Consider the following 25,776-nt stretch of genomic DNA (forward strand, 5'->3'; position numbering starts at 1 on the left):
CAGGGTGGTGACGCTCCTTCGCCATTGCAAAGGAGCCACCCCTGGTTACCATCCAGGTATCATTGAGAGCCATGTTCAAATCTCAGCCTTGATTAAGCATGCAGTGAATCCTGGCAAATATCCTTGTGCTAAAAGAAAGAAAATGTAACATAGTCTGTATCTGTTTTGAAGTGCGATTTTGTCCTTGGTCAAGGATCCCTAGGTAACACTGCTAAAAATGGATTCTGCCTGTCACCTAAACTCTAATCTCATCCTTAAAGAATTAAGCACAAAGCATTAACCTTTTATGGCAGAAAGAGATACCAATCTAGTGGCTGAATTGCACCTGGTGAAACTGGAAAATCTGTGTGATCCTAAGCGAATACTGTATTTCACCGCGTCTTTTATGTTCATTATTATATATGAGAGTGTTTTCAAATGCTTGTATTCAGGATGTGTGCTGCACAAAATATCCACCTTGTATTTGATTTAATAGCCTATACAGTTGTTCCATTTTTAATAAGAATTAAGCCATGTATAGATGAACACTGACTTACCTACCACTTTGTTCACTAATAGTGTTGTCATCAGGATAGGAATGCTTTCAGCTCATGTTTAAAAACTCCCACTTTTAATAAATACTTTTTAAATAATCTGATTTGCTAAGGTAAAACGCTTCCGCATTAAAGAAATACACTTTTTCGAATGTTTTAAACAACTGATCATACTCTAATATGATGTTTGCCTCACATTTAGATGCCAGAAATGTGCTGGGCTCGTCACGTGAACAGACTCTTATAGCCAAAGCCCTCCCTTTTTCTCATCTCTAGCTTGGCTCTCCCTGTTAATGTTTGGCTCGCCCATCTCTACCCACATGTGGCACAGAGTCTATGGGGATAAGGGACCATGGTGAGCCTCACAAGTTCATTCTCTACGCTGTCGCCAGGACCTATGTGCATTACCAATTTTCAGTGCCTGCCACCAGAGGTGTAACTTCAGAGGGTGGTGTCGGGTGTTACACTCCCCTAAGAACTGTATTTTGTGATAAATAGTTGGATGCAAGTGCTTTCAGTCTGGTATGGTGAGATGCCTGTCTGATTTCACCAGGAATGTTTACACACACAGACAAAAACGCACACACACTGTCTCCCTCTCTCCTTTCGGAGGACTTAAGAAATGTTGGTTCTTTCATTAAATAATGGGCTTTCTCTCACTTAGTCCACCTACCAATACACATTCCTCTCCCTTTCCACTGCCCCTTAAGCCCCTCTTGTGCGCCCTGCTTGTTGTATAATGTATTTTAACATCACATGCCAGAGTGATTGTCTGGAAATCTGAAGCTAGCACCTCCATTTCATATTGACCAAGCTACGCCCCTGCCTGCCACACATAGGATTGAAACAATAGAGTGCTAGCATTTGATCTCAGTGCCTCGTGTTCTTTGATCCTCGGGTCACTATGTGAATTCAGAAACAACAACTGAAGACAGAATTATAAATATAAGCCATCAGCAATGACGCTGGCTGTTTGCTGTCATCGGTTGCTATGAAATATTTGATGGATCTGTATATATCTTACAGTCTACAATAAGGTCCCTCCGTGTTCCACACTGAGAAACACAGAAACTTTATATTGTCTAGATTAGACTGCATTAAACCAGCATCTGTGTCCTGCATTTCACAAACTAATCATGAGTTAAAAGCAATTGAAATTCATTTGACGTGCCCTATACCTCGCGTCCTCGCCATGCACTGCTAATTACCTCACAAATTACAGCACTCATGGCATCTTTGATAACATCATTGATAATGTCACTGTAACATCTGCAGTAAAATTATTGATCAGATAATTGTGTATGGCAGGGGTGCAAGTTATAGTTACCTTATGGCACGAGTTATAGTTACTTGAGATAACTCTAACTATAACAGGCGAATTTCTATGGTTTTGTACGTTTAAAGTGTGACCCTAACTACAATGTCCCTGTAACCTTTGTTTTTTTCAGTGAATTTCTATGTTTTTTTTAATTCTATTTCCTAACTATAACATCCCTGTAACCTTTGGTCTTTTCAGTGAATTTCTATGTTTTTTTAATGTATAGTAATTTTCATTATTATACGTTAATCCAGCCACCGCCGTGCACGCCTTCAGTCTTGCGCAGTCGTGGTTAGTCACATGGCCAACCCCCTATAAGCACCCAACCTTGCCCTGTTCACTGCCTTTCCCCATGCATGGTAGGGGTTGCCCGCAAGGCCTGTCTCTCTGGGTGTGAGAATAGGTGTAAAAGGGTGTATCTGTGGGTGAGAGTGGCTATAAGAGTTTCTGTCTGGATGAGAGAGTGCCTTCATCAGTGTCTTAGTGGGTGCGTCAGTGTCTGCGCAGGTCTGTGAGTGCGTACATGAGGGTGTCAGTGGGTCTGTGAGTGGGTCCATGAGTGCCTGAGTGGATTTGTGAGTGGGTGTTTTGAGGGACTGAGTGGGGCTGTGAGTGGGTGCACAAGGGTCCAAGTAGGGCTGCGAGTGGGTGAGTGAGTATCTGAGTGGGTCTGTGAGTGGATGTCTGAGAGTTTGAGTAGGTGTGTGAGTAGGAGAAAGATATTGAAGAGAGGGAGAGGGAAAAAGAATGAGAGGGAGAGAAATGCAGATTTTTTAGGCTTTGAAGGATGATATACTTAAAATGAGATATTTCTGGACAAATAGAAAAAAATATATTTGTCAATTTAAAAGAGAGACATCACCTTTCAGTATGGGCCTTAAACTTTTGAATTTTAAAAGAATTTAAAGAAGGGAAATGATCACGGACACACCTGGAGTAGAACCCTCAACTTTCAGTGTGAGGGTCTGAGACCTTAACCATTAGGCCATGTTTTTATTTTAGCTGAGCCTGTGAGGGATGGCATTGCTCCAGCAAGCAGGGAGCTGCTCTTAATAGCAGCTCCCTGCTTGCTGGTGCAATCTTTTCATCGGTCTTCCCTTCATGCATATCTGCGTGCAGGAAAGACAGATGAAAACTCTGCTTTTTGGCAGCGGACCCATTTGACAGGTTGCCCTGTCAGAAGGTGGACTTTATTTGCTTTTGCTTGGTGGGAGCTGTCAGCTCTCCCTAAGCAAAATCAAACAGCTATGTGGACACTCCAGGACATAGCAGGAGCCGGCCCTGGAGGGTGGCAGTCCCCAGGACCACCAGTCGCTCCATGATGGGATCCGGGCTGCCCCACTTCAACAAAAAGAGCCCCGGGGAGGTGGGGGTCCCCGTGGGTCTGAAACAGACCCTCTTCACTTTTTTATTATAGCCCCGGGGAGGTGGCGGTCCCTGGTACTGTGGAGAGGGCGATCGCCCACCACCAAGTTCAATCACATCTGTTCCCCTTGGAGGTGGTCCCCGGGGCTCCAAGAGGGCAAGGTGGCCCCCTCGCATTACAATAAAATATGGCCAAGGACTTGGCCAACCCGGGGGCTTAAGTACATTTTTTTTACATTTTCACCGGATCCACCGCCAATAGTGGTGAAAATTGTTTTTTAAATTATTTTTAGCCCTGGGGGGGTCCCTCTGAGACCCCAGCACCAGAGATAAGGTGTCAGGGTAACTCTACTCTGGCTCCTTGTCTTTTTTTTAAACTTTTTTGTGGGAATGGACTGAAGCCAAGTTCCAAGATGGCTACCAACACTTCCTGGTTTGAAGTGTCGGCAGCCAATCAGTGCTGTGTATTTGCTATGCATGGGCTCTTAATCTTTGTGAAGTCGGTCCAAGCTCAGATATACAAATTTGTTTTCCCTTTAATATCACCTTAGTTACTGGACAGATTCACACCAAATATGCAAAAGTGTGATCTGCATTCTGAAACCTAGCTTTCTGCCAAATTTGGTGTAATTCCGTCTAGTGGTTCGGGCTGTCATCGTGTCTAAAGGTCCTATTTAAATTAACATGGAAAATGCAACTTTTTTGACCCCCCTCTTTTTCTCACCCCCCGCTTGACGGATCACCCCAAAACTTTCTGTGCACAACAAGAATCACTGGGGCAAGTTTTATGGAAAATTTTGTGAAGATTCATCCAACAGTGCCAAACATATAGGAAAGTAAAAAAAACGCTTTTCAATGGAAACGTGGTCCTAACTATAACTACCTAGTGGTGACCGCCACTAGGTAATACATATACACATCTATTAGCCATCATACTTGAGGGTTACACTATATAAAAAACAAAAACACTCCTGCTTCATCCAAATGAGGTCCAGCAAAACAGATTGTCTCACGCCCAACAGACACCTCCAAAATGGGGCTTTTGGCCCGTAAATTGCTCTAATCACGTGTGTCACCTAAACAGGAACTCCTTATATTAGAATTAGTATTACCTTTGCTTCTCTTAGATACACCATTGTATAGTCACCTAAATAATAATTAAGTAAACCCAGGGCATTGGTTGTAACTTGTATAGAACGTTCCTGATCTTGTATCAATGGAATTTAACGTAGGTTGTTCATCAGTTGCTAGCGCCGGGTATTTACATTCCCTAACTATCACAATTATGACACCTTCCATATATCATAACCATCACAATTATGACACCTTCCACATATCATGTGGGCATTATGCTTACTTTTCCAAAGGACATCAATGTGCTTTGTTTATGATTTCTCATGTGCTTGTTAGCAGTGGGATACTGGGCAAGCAAACCCAATGGTTTGTTAGAGTCCTGTCACTCAACACTATGGGGGTTATTCTAACTGTGGAGGAGTGTTAATCCGTCCCAAAAGTGACGGTAAAGTGACGGATATACCACCAGCCTTATTACGAGTTCCATAGGATATAATGGACTCGTAATACGGCTGGTGGTAAATCCGTCACTTTTCCGTCACTTTTGGGACAGATTAACACCTCCTCCAAAGTTAGAATAACCCCCTATATCTCAATCATTGTACAGTACTGACAACTGATTATCACACAGTGTGGTCGACCAGAATGCCCGCTCTGTGGGCCAGAGCTCCAGTTGCAGGCCATTACAGGGCCATTTTGTGGCTACGTGCTCGCTGCCCTTGGGGTCTAGGCATCCTTTACCCTCTCCTCCGGTGGTGAGTTCAGCTCACCGCGGCCAGGGCTACACAGCTCATGCGCAGGCTGCTCTGTCTCTTTCAACACACGCTGCTCTCATTGGCTGCTCCAGTTAAGAGGAGTATAAATCTTAATGGCCAGGAGAAAAGCAGAAAGAAATCAAACCAGCATGCTTTTTTCTAATGGTCATTAGGGCTTACATCTTCCTTACAAGAAGAAAGTGGAGAGGCTGGCGGAGCGTGACACCGAGAGCAGCCTGTGGTAGAAGAGCTGGAGCTGCGCGAGAGCAGGGTATCCCCCCTCCCACCCCCACCCGCATAGAGAGCTGATCTCACAGCTGTGGAGGAGGGTACTGCCCGCACCTGTGGGGCAACAACGTCAGTTCTCCTCCCCTCATTACAGGCCTTTGACTCAGGCTCATAATTATAGGGAGGGCAATTAACAGCCATTTTTGAATGTGGGTCAAGCCCACTAACTAACTTATTCCAGACAAGGACACTATTCATTGTATCAAAGATGTAGAAAAATAAACCAACATACAATGCAGAGACACCACGCCCCTCCATTGTCACTGTGCTGCACATCCTCAGGGGCGAAAACCTATCTGGGAAAACGGAAGGCTACCAGCCTCCTTTGTCCCCATCGCAGCTGTTGCAACATAACCCTTGCCAAAATCTTAGCTAAAGGGCATAGAATCACCATGGAATAAGCATCTTTGAGATCACACAGGTAACCCTGTTTGGGAGGTGGAAGTAAGGTTGTATCTTTCTAGCCATCTGGGTGCTTTCCTTTTTCGTGGATGGCTTGGATCAGCGTCTGTGGTGTGGTCGCCCACCACCCCCATCAACTCTCATGTTATTATGCGGCGAGTCACCGGCCCCAAGGGCCTTGGAGTCCCCATGGCTCCATGTAACTAATTTGAATAGGTAATATGTTACTATGGTGTGTTGTCGCCAGCTCTCCAGAAATAACCTCAGTGTGGCTAATTGGAGCTCTATTAAACTGGCCTCCCCACAGCAACTTCTTAAATGCGAGGGGATGGCAAACTTTGTTAAGATTCTAACAAAATGGGCAAATGGGATTAGCATTATAAATGTTATTTCCATAACCCTGTACTTGCTTCCAGGTAGGTAATATGCGTTCGAAATCGAGAATGTGGTTACAACTAGGGATAAATAACTTTAGAAAATAAATGACACTAAGGGGCAGATTTATGAAAAGTGGCGGGTCACCTTGTGCAGCGCCACTTTCCTTGCGCCCCTTAGCACCCCTTAACGCCACCATGTCTATGCCGTATTTAAAATACAGCGCACCATGGCAGTAGTCAGGGGGACTAGCGTCATAAATTTTTACGCTAGTCTGGTGCTTTGCAGGATTAGCATCAAAGATGTTGATGCTAATCCTGCAAAGCACCCAGAGGCCCTTCGAAAACAATGGGAGCCTCTTTTTAACGCCTGCTCATAGCAAATGGTAAAAATGGTACAGTGTTTTTGGCCTTCCAACGTCACATTAGCGTAAACAAAATGTTGCTAATGTGACGTTGGAATGGCGTTAGGCCCACATAAATATGGGCCTAACTATTTTAAGAAAAAGAATAAGGGGCATATTTACAAGACCCTTGCCTCCCTTAGCCCTGCTGTACCATCATTTTTTTATGCTACGGTGTTGCTAAACAGGCCCTTACCCTGCAGCATATTTACAAAGTGGCGCAATGCTATCATTGCGCACTCTGAAAACCCTGCACCACGTTACACCTGTGCCAGTACAATGTATGCAAGGGGGGAGTTCCCCCGCAGGGAATCCCAAAAAATGGGGCAGTGAAATTTACAAGATTTCACTGTGCCATTCAAGTGTCATTTTTTAACTCCTTCCCAGGGCAGGCTTTAAAGTGACGCTAGGCTGTTTCCTATGGGGCTTCCCGAGCTTTTGCTGGACTAGCATCAACATTTTTGGCTCTAGTCCAGAAAAGCACCACAATAGTGTCAAACATTTTGACGCTATTGTGCTAATGTGTGCCATGGTGTGCTGTATTGTAAATACAGCGCCACCATGGTGTCGTTAGGGGGTGCCGGGTGACGCAAGGAAACTGGGGCTTCAGCGCTGATGCACCAGTTTCTTGTAAATATGCCCCTATGCTTCTATGCTAATGTGTTAAAGCTATGATACTCCCCACATGTGGATATTGCATCTTTTAAAATGTATAGTTACTGCTTTAATTAGTAGTTGTGCTGATGAGCTAGCGCAGTGCTAGCACCTGGAGTGCAGTGATCTAATTGCGTGTAATCACCAGTTCTTATCCTATCATGTCCCAGCGGTCTACTCATCATCTCACCGTCTCTGTCCAATAGAATCAGTGCTAGTGAACTGAGATATAATAATGACCATTCAAGGACACCAAATCTTGTAAGTGTGCTATGTGTATTATTCATTAATCAATTAATCAACCACTTAATTTATTACTTATGTATGTATTCATTTCTGTACGTCTGTGTGTACTTGGGAGTTTTATAAAGCACTAAACATCGACTAGGCCACTTTAAAGCGTATTGTCGTAATGATGATGATGCTACTACCACAATTACAATGAATAATAATACTAGTACATATGCCTAGCATACCCATGCATTGCATAATTTGTGCTTGTTGTTTCCGGTGCTGAACACCGGCACTTATTTTTGAGGGCCGGGGCTTATTCCTCTTTCTAAAACATTTGCTGCGAGCAAAAGACACAGATGGGAAAGACGGGGGAAGGGAAAAACGAACAAGTGTCAGAAAGGGAGAAAGCAGAAAGCTGCAGGAGTGAGCTGAAGGGCAGGGAGTGGCTTTATATGGATTAAAGATGCCTGAGATGGCTTCAGGATTAAGATGCCTCAGTATTCCGTGCTCGCACATTTAATTGCACCAGCCGCGAGCTTCAGAGGAGGGCTTTGGGCACCGGCACGTTTTTATTTACAAATTAAGCACTGTACCCATGTTCATTATAAGAACTATTTAAGTTATTATTATTACTATTAGCGCACGTTTTTAGTTTGAATCGTAAAGTTTGCATTACCCTCAGTTACTGCAGTAATAAATATGTTCTGTAATAATGGAGTAAGACCCCAGGGACTGAAAATATCAGTAGCTGTTTTCTATCCTTTCTTCAGCATACAGTGAATTGAGAGTTGCACTTCGCCTTCTGGTTCCACGAAATCAATTATGCAAATGTTTTCTGACTATTCTCCCAGTGGCAAAATGCATCACCTCACACATTGAATAGAAGCACACACGCTTCCGTCTGTGAGAAAAAAAGCTTTTTATGAACAACAAAGAGAAAGGAAAACGTCGATTCAGAAAAATAGACACGCTGCTTGTGTGTATCAGAATGGCTATTTGGGCCAGGCGTGGCTTCTACACAATACCTGCTGTCAGAACGGTTTATGGGAAATATACACGTGTAAGCGTCAGACTGTGGCATCTCATCTGACCCCTTTTGACCTCTGACACTCTCTGACCTTACCTGCGTCTCTGTCTGAAATGCCAGCGCGCTAAATTGTTGGATTAAATGCCAGCGAGGCCACAGGCAACCTTTCCAGTTTCCTGGCCTGGCTCGAGCTGTAGTTATAGTATTCCACGTAAAGCTGTAACACCTGGTCTTTTCACCACCCCGAAGTGCTGCTCATTACGGAACAAGGGCCAAAGGCGGAGAAGTGCGAAACGCAAAGTGCTTTAATGGGGTTAGAAACCGTAGGGAGGGAAGGGGCTTTCAAGACTTTCCTGAGAAGCCGTAAATCTGTATGTAACTTGAACAGTGTGTTATCTATTCTTAAAATTGAATTTCTTTCTGCTTTGGAGTTTGAAATCAAAAGAATAAATCACGTTTTTGCCTTTTCCAAGAAGCTTTTAGATTGGCAATCGGTGTCATTGTTACGCACTCGGTGAAAATGGCTTCTAACTAGGCCTCAAGCTGTGTACAAAGAATACTTTTTTTCTCTAATTGAGGTATCTTTGAAAATCAGGCTCTGCTGTGAAACGTCAGTATTTCGCAACATGAAAGGAGCCCGGCCCAACTAAGTTTCATATGTCTAGGTCAGGTCATATACAATAAGTATTCAGTGCCCATTTTTAGCACAAATACGAGCAGTGTAATATTGCACAATTACTTGAGTGGTGCATATGCATTTATCCATCTATCATTATTTCAGAAGTTCTTCAGTGCAAATGCTTACCCACAGGTCAGTCCATGAAAATGGCGGTCCAAATGTGTTCTGTGCCTCAAGGTACCCAGAGCATAAACGGATTTATTTGCCTAATCACACAATACAACAGTGCTTAATTTGGATAAAAAAGTGCCAGGACCCAGTGCATTTTACACAGGTTCACTACAGCTGGTGCTAGCCATATGCCACTTTTTAACTTTTCAAGTCCCATTTTTATCATATTTAAAATATATATTAAATAGTCAAATGCTCCACTATTGAACTCTGCTTAAAGATACGCACAGCACATCATGTGGTGGACTGTCTTAAATATGTGCTGGTGTGTACTATAGGTGCCAGTGCCTTGCACCTGAAAACATCAGCACAACTTAAGCACCATCTTGAACATGGCCATCTCTGCAGAGTAAACCTAAATCTTTTTGCCTTTATCCTATCACATTTTGCTGAATTCATTTTAAATGGCCGCAGGACTCTGTGCACTTTACCATTGCTAACCTGTGATAAAGAGCTTGTGGCCTCTCCCTAAAGCATTGTTTAATTGGTATATACCTAATTGACATATTTAATTTACTCACAAGTCCCTAGTAAGATGCACTACGTGTGCCTCGGACCTGTAAATTAAATGATACTAATGGGCCTGCAGCACCGCTTGTGCCACCCACTTAAGTAGCATTTTAAAACATGTCCCAGGCCTACCATTGCAGCCTGAGTGCAGAGGTACACTGCCATGTTAACTTGCCATTAAGAATCCCTTGCTAAGCCTTAAACTCCCCTTTTGTTAGATACATGTCACCTGTAAGGTAGGCCGTAGGTACCCTAGAGGGCACGGTGCTATGTAACTAAAAGGAAGGACTGTACTTTTAAATTGTTCACATTTTGGTAGTGAAAAAGTCCCAAAGTTGTTTTTCATAAATCCTAAAGTTGTTTTTCACTCCTGTGAGGCCTAAACAAGATCACAATAACCGCAGAAATAATCTTGGAAAGTTGAGTACCTGAAAACTATTGCAAGACAATGGTTGTGGAAATTAAGGAGTCATATGGAGCCAAGATAGGTAACTGCTTGAGATTAGATCAGACATGACTCTTAAATATATTAAATCAATTGCTTTGTATTGCTGGCAGACAAAGGAAAAGGTTCGTCCAGAGTCATCATCAAGACATGCCAGTGAGACACACTGGGCCAGACTGGTAATAAATAAATAAATTGATAGATAACTAAATAAATTAAATATGTGCAGGGACCCACTGTTTATTTTACACGCCTCTCACTGTTGCAGTTGAATGCAAGGCTTGCAGAAAGCCAAGATAATGCCTAGTCTTGGTTGCAACTCATACCTCTTTTTTACACCACCGTATACTTCCTGTCTTTTTATCCCATTCCTGCTGGCTAGTTTCTATCCCTGCCTCTCCCTTTGTCAGCACCACTGTGTATCTTTTTCTTCCCCCTTCTTTCTCGCTTAGCTGCCTTTCTCTCTCTCTTGTGCTGGATCAAAGTCTGAGGATGACAAATAAGTCCTGGTCTGTGAAAATGAGTACTGGTGCCCACCACATGCAACCACTGGTACAAAATATGTACTGGAACCTTTCCTTGATTGTGCCCAATTTTTTGTGCAACTATTTCTCTATGGGGAATGTACAGTCTTCAGAGTTGGTCAACCGTCTACAATTTGTAATATCTGCAACACTAGCCTTCCTTTTTAATTGGCACCTGTGACATTTTACAATGTATTCTGATGATATACACATTTTGTTCTGCCACTGAAATATTTTCACATTAACCCTTTACTGCCATCCTAAAGTCACCAAACACTCCGACCCAAAACTGGCAGCTTGAGAAAATCATTTATTTGCATAGTAAAAGTTTTAAATCTACATGTTTGCTTGGTTTAGGCAGCTCAGTACAGACTTGACGCCTTTGCTCTCAAAATATTCAAACGTGGAGACTGCAGAAAATATTTGAATATTTGCAAATGGATTATTTTCAATACGTCGGGCTTCCGGGAAAAGGTGAAGATATACATGCATTCAAATTCAGGAATTTAAATTGTGAATGGGCATAAAATTGAAATGTACACATCTATACATGCAAATCAACTATTTTACACGGTGGTAGACCAGGTTATGAACAAGCACTGGCAAAGCCAGTAGGTTTGACATTTGATGCCAGTCTTTTGTCTTTGTCCATCCTTGTTTTATTTTTACATGGTTTTTGTTAAACATTATTGTTGGAGGACTCACCAGCATAAATAACACATTGCTGTAAGTCAGAAATATTTTTTGTTCTCAAAATGTCCACATTGCCATTGAAGTCCTTGGCACTGAATGGAGCTACTTTATGTGAGGATGTACAAAGAGCAGAATTCTATAATTCTTAGTGAATTTAGCTAATGGCTGAAGTGGGCTGACCTTCTGCCCCAAGTTGTATGCTGTAGAGGGTGGAAGGAAAATGTGAATGGCAGCATAAGAATGGGTGGAGAGGGCTGACTGAAAGGCCCTATACGTAAATATATTATAAATAATTGTAGTAAAATCAAAAGGTCTTGGCTAACTCCAGACCTAAAAAGATCATCCGATGACCCCCCTTCTTCCCTTTGACCTGCCGATAATGCACCTCAGTTGGCATTGTTTGGTATTTCTTCGAGAATCTGGGGTTCGCCAGGCATAATCTACACCTACCTGTAACAACTTATTTGCTTCTTTAATCTGGACACCGTGACTTTCAGATCACAGAAATCCTCTCTGCTATGTGTCTAAATGCATCACCTCATTCCATTGCAACCATCTCTGAATCATACTAATCCTTCTCCACTTGTCAGCTGCTGTTGATATAATTAAACACACTGTTCTACTATTTCTCTATGACTGGGTGTCATTCAACCCACCCTCGTGGGCATCTCCTAAAGCTCAGTTAAGCCCCCCCTACTTTTTGCTATGCACACCTTTACCTTGGATGACACTGTTTCCTGCTTTATTTTTTCCATCTCTAATCTCGTAACACCTGAATCTTTTTCTAATTCACTAAACTCCCATCACAGCTCCACAGGGCCGTAGCTACCATTGATGCAGCAGGTGCAGCGGTACCGAGGCACAAACCTCTGAAGGGCCCATTGCACCTTGATAATCACTGTATTTACTATGCCAACAGCAAACAAAGGAGCCATTTACCTTTCTAGCACCAGGGCCCTGCCATCCTTGATACACTTCTGCTACTGGCGGGCCTGGATGCGATGGCCCTCTGGCACAACTACAGTCTTGTAGACAACAGCACATGTGCAGTCATCAGCACACCGACTCAAAGTATTATTAGCCAGAACACATTGTAGTGCTGTGTTTGTGCATCATCTGCAAGATGACCAGACCAATTCTTTCTGTTGTCCTCAATGTATCAATGCAGCAACATGTAAAGATGCTGGACCTAAGGATTCTCAAAAATCCCTCCTCCTCAATGTTAAGAGGCAGGAATTATTCTGCAAATCCTTGCGAATGGCTTTGAATTAATATATAAAAGCCTGCAATTTTCATCCAGAAAGTAACATTCCAGAAGGAAGGTCGGTCTGCTTTCCCCTAGCCTGTCATGTGTGATTCACACAGAGGAAGCTGTCCACTGCAGCCAGGATCCTCTGCAGGGGAAAAGCTTCCATTGGTGCAGCAGGTGCACCGTCACCTGGGCCCAAAGGCCAGAGGGCCCACTGTCCACTGATTATTGTTTTATTTTATAATTCAAACAGCAGCCGAGGGGACATTTCCCTCCTTACACTAGGGCTACTGCAACTCCACACATGATTCCTCCTCTGCCGGATGGCCATTAGGCACAGAATGATCCTACAATCTCTTGTGCTTACTCTTAAAACAGAGATATTATCTATCCCTTTTTCATCTTCCTTGATGGCATTCATTGTTACCCCATGACGGATGCCTGCGCCCACTAGAAATCTAAGTCTGGACTTTGGTTCCTTTACCTCCAACACAGCTGCTAGGGCTAAATGCTAATTACCTAAAGAGCATAGAATTTCCCCGTTCCTCCTATTCCACACTGCTAGGTCCCACGTCAACACACTTATTATGAATAAACATAGCTACTGTAATAACTTCCTGGTCGGTCTTCTGCAGTGCTCATTCGCCTCGTGAAAAAAGTCACGATCTTTGGAACTCAGGTGGCCTTAGCTCTCTCTGGATTCTATCTCACGTTCCTGCATTTGACAACAGGGTCTCTCCCTGCAACAGACACAAATGACTCATGTGGTGCACAATTCGGTTCACCGTCTGTCTGAAGCACTGTTCAGTAGCTCAACTTCCTGTACTCAGTGCTCCCTAGACTTTGTGCTCACATCCTCACTGTCCCAAGACTCCCATGTGAACAATCTCCTTACCACTGTTTCCACCTTCTTGGACCACCTCACTGAAATGTCTTTATGTTCAAACCAAGGTCTATAGTCTCCATACCATAACTATACATTTCTGAAACAATGCACTCCCCTTCCCCAATGTGAGTCCACCCTATGTAGCTGTGCCTATCTCTAAACTATTCCCTTCTCACCACAACCCTCTCTCTGCCATCTCCATCACCTTCCCCTGCCCAATGTAAGATTTTATCCTTTGGCTTATTTTATACAGTTTAATAAATGTATGATGTTGATCTATATATTGCTCACTTTCCTCACTCTTTATCCCCGTACCACCAATATCATGCTTTCATGTAACCGCCCATCTGACCATGTCCTTATTTACCATTTTAGTTACTATCTATGACACTTCTGCAAGAAATACGTTTGCTTTAACTAGATGCAAATGCAACTAAACATAATTAAAATTCAAGCCAATATGTTTAATCCAAACCTTCTCTTTTCTACTACAAATTGTATTTACTATCGTCCTTTGATTTTTTTTGCTTGTTTCACCATTAATTGCTCTGATAACCTTTGATTATGTACTGCTTTATAAAATCGTTATGTAAAGAAATAAAGAGCTCGATTTAGAGTTTGCTGGACAGAGTACACCATCAGAGATTAAACATATTACCCTACCATCAAACCCTTGGATAGTATGCCTTATTTAAAGAACGGCAGATCTTAAGTATTTTATCAATTGAGCCCCAGTTGATGGAATACTTCCTCCAATCGTCCAACGGGTTGTCAGAGAAAGGAAATTAGATAGCTTGCCCTATTAGGGAAGACGAATCACTGTTGTTTTTTTCTGCCCACCGCTGCCAGGAAAACCCTGGCAATCAGAAACAACAAAAAAGACTTAGGGGGTCATTCCAACCCTGGCGGTCGGTGTTAAAGCGGCGGCCAACCCGCCAACAGGCAGGCGTTAATACAATTGGAATTCTGACCCTGGCGGGAACCGCCAACACAGCCCGCCACTTTAACACTCCGACTGCCACGGCGGGACAAACAAACAGCGCAGCGGTCACCGCCAACAGACAGGCGGCAGACAATGTACCGCCCACACTATCACGACCCACCAATCCGCCACCTTTTCCGGGGCGGGAGCCCCGCCGATAAAAACACGGCGGAAACAGACTACGAACGGGAAAACGCTCACCTATACACACTCCACGAGGAATCTGGACAGCATGGAACCCGAATTAAACATCCTACCAGCCATTGTCTTCCTGCTCCTCTACCAGGAGCACGAACGCCAGCGTAGAAGACAACGGTGAGTACTGCACCTACGACACAGGGGAGGGGGGAGGAGAAAAGAATACGTGCACACACATACGCGACGCTCCCCCCTTTCCCCCCCCAAATCCCTACACACCAATGCAGAGCAACAAGTCAGAGTAACACCCCCCAAACCCCCCGGAATAATGCAAAGACAAAATAAAATGATCATTAAAATTGAAGTATATTAAAGCATATTTGAACTTAAGTGAAATATGAAATTTATAAAATAAATATATTACAACATGAACAATATATACATAGTCCAAAAGTCCGGCACATATTGGCTACATGCCTTTGTTCGTGGGCCAATGTGCATAAATACATGGGCAAAGCCCATACACGAGACCCGATTCCATTGGAGAGAACACTGCTGGGGCATCAGATAATAAAACCACAGGCACCTCAGGGGGAAGGGAAGGGGGGCACCTCAGCCACATGAGTCCACGACGCCAGATCCACGAGGGGCCTCCATGCCCACTGTACCATCCTGGGGAGTGCAAAGCCACAGTCTCTCAAGTCTCTACAGTGGGTGGATTGCCCACTGTACCATCCTGGGGAGTGCAAAGCCACAGTCTCTCAAGTCTCTACAGTGGGTGGGTTGCCCACTGTACCATCCTGGGGAGTGCAAAGCCACAGTCCATCAGGTGGATTACAGACTCCACTGGTTATGGAGGAGGCATGGTGCCCAGAGTGCTTCGTGAAGCCCTGCCCGTCACAGATCCAGCCCTGCCAATGGGCCAGCGGTGCTTGAGATGAAGGGCCCAGCGGAGCAGGTCAGAGACGGCGGTGCCCCGCGGAGCAGTGCTTGAGATGAAGGGCCCAGCGGAGCGGTGCTTGAGATGAAGGGCCCAGCGTAGCGGTGCTTGACAGGAAGGGCCCAGCGGAGCGGTGCTTGACAGGAAGGGCCCAGCGGAGCGGTGCAGAGACGGCGGTGCCCAGCGGAGCGGTGCTTGAAATGAAGGGCCCAGCAGAGCGGTGCTTGAGAGGAAGGGCCCAGCGGAGCGGTGCTTGAGATGAAGGGCCGAGCGGAGCAGTGCTTGACAGGAAGGGCCCAGCGGAGCGGTGCTTGAGATGAAGGGCCCAGCGGAGCGGTGCTTGACAGGAAGGGCCCAGCGGAGCGGTGCTTGACAGGAAGGGCCCAGCAGAGCGGTGCTTGAGATGAAGGGCCCAGCGGAGCAGGTCAGAGACGGCGGTGCCCCGCGGAGCGGTGCTTGAGTTGAAGGGCCCATCGGAGTGGTGCTTGAGATGAAGGGCCCAGCGGAGCGGTGCTTGACAGGAAGGGCCCAGCGGAGCGGTGCTTGAGATGAAGGGCCCAGTGGAGCGGTGCTTGAGATGAAGGGCCCAGCGGAGCGGTGCTTGGGAGGAAGGGCCCAGCGGAGCGGTGCTTGAGATGAAGGGCCCAGCGGAGCAGGTCAGAGATGGCGGTGCCCCGCGGAGCGGTGCTTGAGATGAAGGGCCCAGCGGAGCGGTGCTTGACAGGAAGGGCCCAGCGGAGCGGTGCTTGAGATGAAGGGCCCAGCGGAGCGGTGCTTGACAGGAAGGGCCCAGCGGAGCGGTGCTTGACAGGAAGGGTCCAGCGGAGCGGTGCTTGAGAGGAAGGGCCCAGCGGAGCGGTGCTTGTCTTGGCGGGGCCCTGTTCAGCAGTGCTTGTCTTGGCGGGGCCCTGTTCAGCGGTGCTTGTCTTGGCGGGGCCCTGTTCAGCGGTGCTTCTCACGGCGGGCCCTGTTCAGCGGTGCTTCTCACGGCGGGGCCCTGTTCAGCGGTGCTTCTCACGGCGGGGCCCTGTTCAGCGGTGCTTGTCTTGGCGGGGCCCTGTTCAGCGGTGCTTCTCACGGCGGGACCCTGTTCAGCGGTGCTTGTCTTGGCGGGGCCCTGTTCAGCGGTGCTTGTGTTCCTAGGGAACCAGATCTGGCCAATAATTCCCGCTCAGTCGCCATCCGACCTTTCGCTTGCGGGGCCCTCCTGTGCTGGAGTCCTGGGCCCGTGGGTGTCCTCCGTCACACCCCAAATGGGGCTGGTGGGGCCCTCCTGGGCAGCTCGCCTGCTGCCGGACTTGTCCGCCCTGCTGCCCTTGTCCCCCTTTGCAGAATCTCTGGGGCCCTTGCCTCCCTTTGTGGATGGGCCAGGTGACGGTGCAAGGGTGGTGTCCTTGGGGGCAGCCGTCTCAGGCCTGTCGCGCCGGCCCTTCCCTTTTTTGGTTCGTTTCCCAGGGGGGGGGGGCTGGCTGTCCCCTTGCTGCTGGCCGATGTTCCTGCCCTAGTAGCTGGTGGACTCCAATAGCCCTGAACGATGGTCCTAATAGGTGCAGGGCTTGTGGTGGCTGAGGTGCTGTTTGGACTCTTACGAGATGGAGGGGGTGGGTCAGGTGATGCAAAGAGGTTAATTTTGGAAAGGAACAACTTTTTAGGAGCAATGGGAAGGGTAGGTGCAGTGGGTATGGGAGTGGAGGAAGAGGATGTGGTTGTAGGAGAGTCAAGTGTGCTGTCTTTGGGTGCAGGTGCTTGTGCTGGAGGCTGTGGTGAGGTGGATAGCTGTTGGGTGGGTGGCTGCCTGCGTTTGTGTGGTTTGGAAGAGGGAGTGACAGACACACTGGGAGAGGACACAGGGGATGTGTAAATGGCAGTGGGGGTGGTGACTGCATGTGTGCGGACTGTTCTGGTGGGTGTGGTGGTGATGGACGTACTGGCTGATGGTGGTGCGCATGCAGGTGTGAGTGGAGACGTCACAGGGAGGGAGGAGGGAGACAAGGAGGAGGGGGACACCGAGGAGGCAGTGGCTGTTGGCATGTCTGCATGTGGATGTTGCTTGGGTGAATGCTTGTGTGATCTGTGGTGCTTATGTCTGGATGAGCTGCCCTTGAGGGTTGAGGTGTGTGCAGGCTGGTCTGTAGGTGTGTCTGGGATAGGCAGAGGAACAGGGGAGTGTGACTGGGTTGAGGAAGTTGGAGGGGGGAGGCTAGACACAGGGACAATTACTGCCGCCAGTGCTGAGGCCAGAGCGTTGAACGATCGCTGATGGGCAGCCTGACCCGAATGAATGCCCTCCAGGTATGCATTGCTCCGATGCACCTCCCTTTCTACCCCCTGGATGGCATTCAAAAGGGTAGACTGCCCAACAATGAGCGTCTGGAGGAGGTGAATGATCTCCGCACTGAGGGCAGCAGGGGTAACTGGGGCAGGACCTGAGGTGCCAGGGGCGAAGGAGATGGCCGGCTTCCTGGCCGAGCGGGCACAGTGCGAAAGCTGAGGGGCTGCTGGGAGGGCGGAGCTGGTGCGCTGGGTGGCAGCTGTACCTGTTGTTGCGGTGGGCACGGATGTTGCCGCCACCACAAGGGAGCTCCCTTCCGAGGACGTGTCGGTGTCGCTGACGTCTCCACGGGTCCCCGTTGTGGAGCTCCCCTCGCCCTCCATCTCACTGGTTAACTCCGAGTCGGTTTCAGGGCCCTCCGGGGCCATGTGAGATGCAGCTCCCTCGTGCGCCGATGCCACTTCTCCTCCGCCTGATGATGCTAATGCACACATGAACAGGAAAACCAAAAAAAAAGGGGGGGAGAAGAAAGAAAGACATGTTGAGTGCATGCATTGGCGGCACCGTTGGCGGAGAGGACAGACACAGAAGCCCCCTGCACTACACCCGCACTCGGGGTACACTACTCAATTATAGTGACTTGGCCTACAAGTCTATGGACGACAAATGCACACATAGGTGAGCCCGGGCCATGGATAGCTGTACTTAGCACCCTACAGAGGTGGGGGGCGGGGGCACAGGGCCATGTCTAATGGAGGGGACTAGCCTACAGAAACCGCCCTGGCCTAGAGATAGCCACAGCCCTCCTCCCCCACCCAGACACCTCCACTGTGCGCTAATATAGCAGAATGTTCTGATACTCACCCCCTTGTGTCTGCTGTGATGTCCTCACGCGCCCATCCAAATCGGGGTAGGCCACCGCCAGGATCCGGGACATCAGGGGGGTCAATTGACGACTGGCACCCCTCCTACCTTGGGAGGCCATCCCCAGCAGAGCCTCGGCGGTCTTTCTGCTCCCGCGGCGGATGTCCTCCCACCTCTTGCGGCAGTGGGTGCCCCGTCTGTTGTGGACCCCCAGGGCCCGGACGTCCTTGGCGATGGCACGCCAAATGTCGATCAACAAGTTTCTCCAATTCCTCAGATGTGAAGGCAGGGGCCCTTACCCCAGTCGCAGCAGCCATTGTCTCTTCCAGACCGAGTTCACAGCAGCACTTGCAGTATAGGTCTTCTCCTGTGGATGATCAGGTCTTGAGTGATTAAGCAGTTAGAAAATGGCGGTCACGCCCGCGGCGGTGCGTACCGCGACGGCCGGCGCACATCGTCATTGGTTCCTGAGACCCATAGGGTTCAATGTTAACCAATGCTGCTTTGCGCCGCGGTCTTCGACCGCCACGGTGTGCCACGCCAGTGCATTCACCTCACATCCCATTGTCACACTTCACAGGTCAGGCAGCCGCCATTTCAAGGGCCCACATGGCTTAATTTCTACTGCGTCACACAGGCCTAGGCCTTGCATTGCCACTCATACAAGCCATTCAATGCATAGCGAATCGTGTACTGTGCAAGCTGTGGTTACGTACCTGTGGGTTGCTTGACTCTGTGCTCCATGTTGTCCTTCCTAGGCACCGTCCGCTGGGACTTGCGAGGAGATGGAGGAATCCTCCCGTGTACAGACCGCTGGTGGACCTGTCGACAATGGAAGAAAGACATGTCATACTGACATACAGACTTGACCGAGCCACTATACAGAAACTGTGTGCCCAGCTGGAGCCAGACCTGATGTCCCCCATTCGCCAACCCACAGGGATTCCCCCTCTGGTGCAGGTTCTGTCAGTACTCCATTTTTTGGCAAGTGGATCATTCCAAACAACAGTGGCCATATCATCAGGGATGTCTCAGCCTATGTTTTCTAAGGTTTTGTCCAGAGTGTTGTCTGCCCTGATGAAATACATGCGGAGCTGCATTGTTTTCCCTGAGGTGGGCGATTTGGCTACAGTGAAGGGTGATTTCTATGCCCTTGGACATATTCCCAACATCATTGGTGCCATTGATGGGACCCATGTGGCCTTGGTTCCCCCCAGTGAAAGTGAGCAGGTGTACAGGAACAGAAAAAGTTATAATTCGATGAATGTCCAGGTGGTCTGTTTGGCTGACCAGTACATCTCCCATGTAAATGCCAAGTTCCCTGGGTCAGTGCATGACGCGTACATCATGCGAAATAGCAGCATCCCTTATGTGATGGAACAGCTACAGAGACACCGTGTGTGGCTAATAGGTGACTCTGGTTACCCCAACCTGTCGTGGCTACTTACCCCAGTGAGGAATCCCAGGACAAGGGCAGAGGAACGCTACAATGAGGCCCATGGGCGATTATAGAAAGGATTATAGAAAGAACCTTCGGCCTCCTGAAGGCCAGGTTTAGGTGCCTGCATATGACAGGTGGATCCCTAATGTACTCACCAAAGAAGGTGTGCCATATCATCGTGGCCTGCTGTATGCTTCACAACCTGGCTTTGCGACGCCAGGTGCCTTTCCTGCTGGAGGATGGTCCAGATGGTGGTGTTGTAGCAGCTGTGGACCCTGTGGAGAGTGAAGAGGAGGAAGACGACGGGGACGACACAGACAACAGGGACACAGTGATACAACAGTATTTTCAGTAGCACACAGGTACGAATCAACCACGCCATTTTACATTTACTTAAAGTCTCCTGCCTCTCTACTGTCTGAGTTCCCCCCCAGTTCCTGTTAACTGAGTTGTGACTTTCCCTTCCGTTTTCAGAGCTGTGTGCCCCACTGCGTGACCTCTGCTTTGTTTGCCCATGGACTACAGCTGTGTGACAGTGGCATGTTGTTATCACAATGTAACTGAACATTTTTGCACCGTTATGTCTAATACATTTGTTCAAAATACAAGCAGACTCCAGATTTTTTAAGTGCAATAAGTGATTTAATTAAAGTGCTACATTTAGGAACATGATTGTAAAACGGTGATGGGTGATGGTGGAGTAATGTCCATGGCAGAGTCCAGTTCTCAGTCTCACAGGTGCATTGTCCATATGCCTGTGGAAAGATGGAGCAGGGGCAGTTCAAGGTTGGACAGGGTGACAATGTGGGACAGTGGGATGACATCTTTGGGTATCGTTTGCTGGCGGGGATCTTGGCATCCTACTCTGTCTTCTTGTGAGATCTCAGGTTCCGCTTGCAGGGTGGTTCTTCTTCTGCAGGAGGTGGGTTTCTGGTGGCCTGTCGTTGTGTGGGGGCCTCCTGTCCACTAGCGCCGGCGGAGGTGGTAGGCTGTTCCTGGTCCAGGCTAGTGACAGGGGCCCTTTGTGGTGCCACATGGTCCCGCAATGTGGTGACTATCTGGTTAAGGGCCACGACGATGGTCCCCATTGCGAAACTAATGTTCCTCAGTTCCTCTCTGAACCCCATGTACTGTTCCTCCTGCAGTACCTGGATCTCCTGGAACCTGGCCAGTACCGTAGCCATCGTCTCCTGGGAGCGGTGGTATGCTCCCATGATGGAGGAGAGGGCCTCTTGGAGAGTGGGTTCCCTGGGCCTGTCCCCCCCCTGTCGCACAGCAGCCCTCCCAGCTCCCCTGTGTTCCTGGGCCTCTGTCCCCTGGACGGTGTGCCCACTACCACTGCCCCCAGGTCCCTGTTGTAGTTGGGGTGGTGGGTCAACCTGGGTGCCCTGTAGTGGTGGACACACCGCTGATTGACGTGTCCTGGAGACAGAGGCATGGGCCCGCTGGGTGGGAGCTGTGCTGGTGTTCCCAGAGGGGGTTAGGTCTGGTGTAGCCTGTGGCTGTCTGTGGGGAACCGTCTGTCCCGAGGTCCCCGATGGGCCGGGCTGGTCATCTGGGTCCAGGGAGACAGAGCTGCTGTCATCACTGGGGGCCTCTTCTGGGGGTGGGATGGACATCTCTGGACCCTCCGTGGCGGTGTGGTGGCGTTCGGGTCCTGCAGGGGTATAAGAGTATGGTTATAGCTTCTGTGTGTGGCATTTCGTGTAATGGGTGGGTGGTCGTGTACCCCAGTGCTGGCATTCCCTTGTGGGGGCTTTTGTGATGGTGGCTTGTGGGGGTGATGGGTGTGTGCAGTGGGCATGCTTTGGGGATGGGTGTCCATGCTTTGGGGACGCACGCAGGGCTAGGTTTTGGGATGGGTGGGATGTGATGGTGAGCCATTTGCAAGGAGTTGGTGTGATGGGGTGGGGGTGAGGGTGGGGGTATGATTTGGCATGCAGGTGGGGTGGGGGGAATGAAGTAGTGAAGATTAGACTTACCAGAGTCCATTCCTCCGCCTACTCCTGCGAGGCCCTCAGGATGCAGGATGTTCAAGACTTCCTCCTCCCATGCTGTGAATTCTGGGGGAGTAGGTGGGGGTCCGCCGCCAGTCTTCTGCACCGCGATGTTGTGCCTTGATACCATGGAACGCACCTTCCCCCGTAGGTCGTTCCACCGCTTCCTGATGTCGTCCCGATTGCGTGGATGCTGTCCCACAGCGTTGACCCTGTCCACTATTCTTTGCCATAGCTCCATCTTCCTGGCAATGGTGGCGTGCTGCACCTGTGCCCCGAAGAGCTGGGGCTCTACACAAACTATTTCCTCCACCATGACCCTGAGTTCTGCGTCAGAGAACCTGGGGTGTCTTTGGGGTGCCATGGGGTGGTGTGGATGAGGTGAGGGGTGGTGTATGTGTTGTAGAGTGTGGTGAGTGTGGTGGTGTATGGTGTTTTGTGCGTGGAAATTGTGTGGGTGATGTTGTGATTTGCCTCTGTGTGATGGTCTACTCTATGCTGTGCTCTCTCTCTCTGTCCTTCAGTCGCAATTGTGGTCGTAAGGGTTTGTGGGTGATGTGGGTGTGTGTTTTATATTTAATTGGGTGTGTGGGAGTGGTGTGTGTATGTGTCTCAGGTGTGTGTATTTTGAATTATCCAATGTGGTAGTGTTTTGTAAAGGTGTGTGTATTTTGACCGCGGCGGTGTGTACCGCCAATGGAATACCGCGGTTGAAAGACCGCTGCGGGGATTTGTGGGTCGGAATAGTATGGGCGTATTTCTGTTGGCGTGACGGCGGAGGTTTGGTCATCGCCAGTTTCCCGCTGACCTTTGGTGTGGTGGACTTTTGTTGATGTCCGGTTTTTGGCGGTTTGCCAGTTGCGGGTCAGAATGACCGTGGCGGTTTACCGCGACCGTGGCGGTGTTATGGCGGGCTTCTGACCGGCGGTAAGCGCCTTTTACCGCCGAGGTCAGAATGACCTCTTTAATGACCACTTGGGAGAAACTTTCTAGGGTGTGAGGCCCATAATGTTTTCAGAAAGAAACCTCCTGCTTTTAGCGTTTGTTTCTGAAAAGCAAAAAATATAAAAAGTTTGGTGCATGGCTGTCAAAATTGACAGTGTTCATCCACCAAACTTTTAGTACATTAAAAGGACCCTCTGTGATGACTGTTCCTTTCAGTGTACAGAGATGACTATTGGGACAGCTGTCATCCTTAAGTTTGGTTGACAGAGCACAGTTGGGTTGGCGGAGATAATGTCTGCCTCCATTCTGAGGACACTACTCTGTTCGTCAAACTTAACTCAGGCCCTAAGTCTTTTAAGTGGTAAATTGCAGAAAATATACAATCTGTCAGTGGGCCCCATGACAAAGGGGAAAAAAGAAGTATTTTCTCAAAGATTTAGAACCCATCAGACATCTGCTAGAAAAGAGTTGCATTTGAGCAGCCTGGTCTTTTTATTAAACCTCTCATAGTGATTATGATGTTCTGTGGCTCCATCAATATTAGATTTGAGGGTAACATTAAAGCCACTCTCAAATATAATTGCATCAAGACAAGAGGTGGAAATCAGTGGTTTATTTATTTGAAGAAGTGTTCATAACTTGTAAGTTATCCCTTCTATACTGATATTGACTAAAATTAGGCAAAATTGTTAGTCTTTTTTAGGACTCCAATTTTCAAATAAGCTTTTTAATTAATCTGGTAACACAACCATGCTACTCCAGGTGCCCCCCACTCGGGGAAGCAAATTAAGCAAGTACCAGGAATGGACCAGCAGGATCTTATGGAGTGGTGAGTTTACCAACTGCCTCGTTTTCAAACAATTCAGTGACTATGTATTCACCTTTGGTTATCTATTACAGTTGTGTTCATTTTTAAAAGCTTGTATTCTGAAAATTCAAAAAAATCATCCTTCCCCCTTTCTGCCCTTTAAATCATGCATTCCCCTCGCCCCACATACCTGCTGTGAATAAGATGTTTCTCGGTTCACAATATGGTTACAATGTCCACCCCCTGCAATTCACAGAGCAATCAAACATTCTTTGTTGAAATAGCTCGCCAACCTATCGCGAAACAATGTCTTCATTATCCAACACCTGCTTCAAGTGTAATGCCCCCATGTGCCCACCATATCACACCATCCACCATTTGCTTTTTAATGTCGCATCTACTTGTTTTAAGATAGTATTTACTAGAACACGGACCCACAATATCAACGGGTAGGTAAAAGGAAAGTCAGTAATTGCAGCCAGCTCTACATGTTCCACAGGGAACCACCTCAGTTCCATACATTTTTAGCTCGGTAAAGCCAATTGATGTCAGAAACTACACAGCTGCTCATTAGGAGGCGAGAAGATAGAGGTGGAGACAAAATCAGGTGCAAATTCTTGACATATGAGCTTTCAATCGGAGTCTCCCGTTTCTCACCATTTTATCCCCAATATATAACTTATGGGCACCCAACTGTATGTGCTCTAAACATGTTCTCACAAGAATGAAAACTCCTCAACTTCAATCGTTTTCTTATGTACGAGTGGTGCACCTTATCCCCTATAGTGATGACAATAGTTTTCCTATCTAAGACTGGTGCATCTAATCCCCTATAGTGATGACAATAGCTTGCCTGTGCAAGAGTGATGCATGTTATCCCTTTCAGTGATGACATTACAATTCCCACTCCTCTAACAAGACAATTTCCCCTTTTTTATTATTTTCATGTTCTCCCTAATATTTGCTGCTGCTGTTTCTGTTGGCTGATGTAAAATCTTGATTTTTTTTTTAAAGAGATCAAATTATCGTTCGTGGTACATGTATTTCCTAGCATGCAAATGGTTCCTTTTATATCGATTTTGACCAAAGGCAGGCAGCCTAAACAGTCTGTGAAAAAAGATGCACAATCCCTGCATTTTCATATAAAAGATCTTTCAGGGTAACCACAAACTGGAGATGTTCTTCACATATAATAATTCTAACTGCACTAAACACAGACTACACAAGATTATCAAGAATCGCTAAAATGATATTGACAAAAAAAGAAGTCACATGGTTGGGGTAGGAGCCATCGGTGATTTCCTGATGCAGTAAAAAGGCACGACTCAAGCGCCTGTTATGCAGTCTCACCCCTAAGATTCTGTCAGCGCTAGCTAAAACAAGTTGAGACCACTTCCAAAGGTGAAAATAAATATCAGAAAAGAATTGTGGGATTTAGCGGATTGCAGAGGAGTTTTATAGAGGCTGTAGTTGATTTCACACATTTTTGTAGGATAGCAAAAACTAGATTGAGAGGTGATGCAGAAGGACACCCACATAACATCCTTCTGAACCCAGAGAAGTGAGATATGCAGTTTTACATAAGGTAGAGCAACTAGAAGAGAAGGTGGGCTGCTACGAGTGCTTTTCTGCATACGTGGTGACATCATATCTTAAAGTGTTTGCCAATACCTAAGGAAACACCACCAGCATGACCAGTAACAACACAAGTAATGACCCCCAACGACGATGATGAAATGATTGCAGTAGCACAATTTCAGAATGAGGTGGCAGAAGTTCCATTAAAAAATGTTGTGTCATATGA

Source organism: Pleurodeles waltl, chromosome 11 (assembly GCF_031143425.1).
Source record: "Pleurodeles waltl isolate 20211129_DDA chromosome 11, aPleWal1.hap1.20221129, whole genome shotgun sequence".
Classification (NCBI taxonomy): Eukaryota; Metazoa; Chordata; class Amphibia; order Caudata; family Salamandridae; genus Pleurodeles; species Pleurodeles waltl.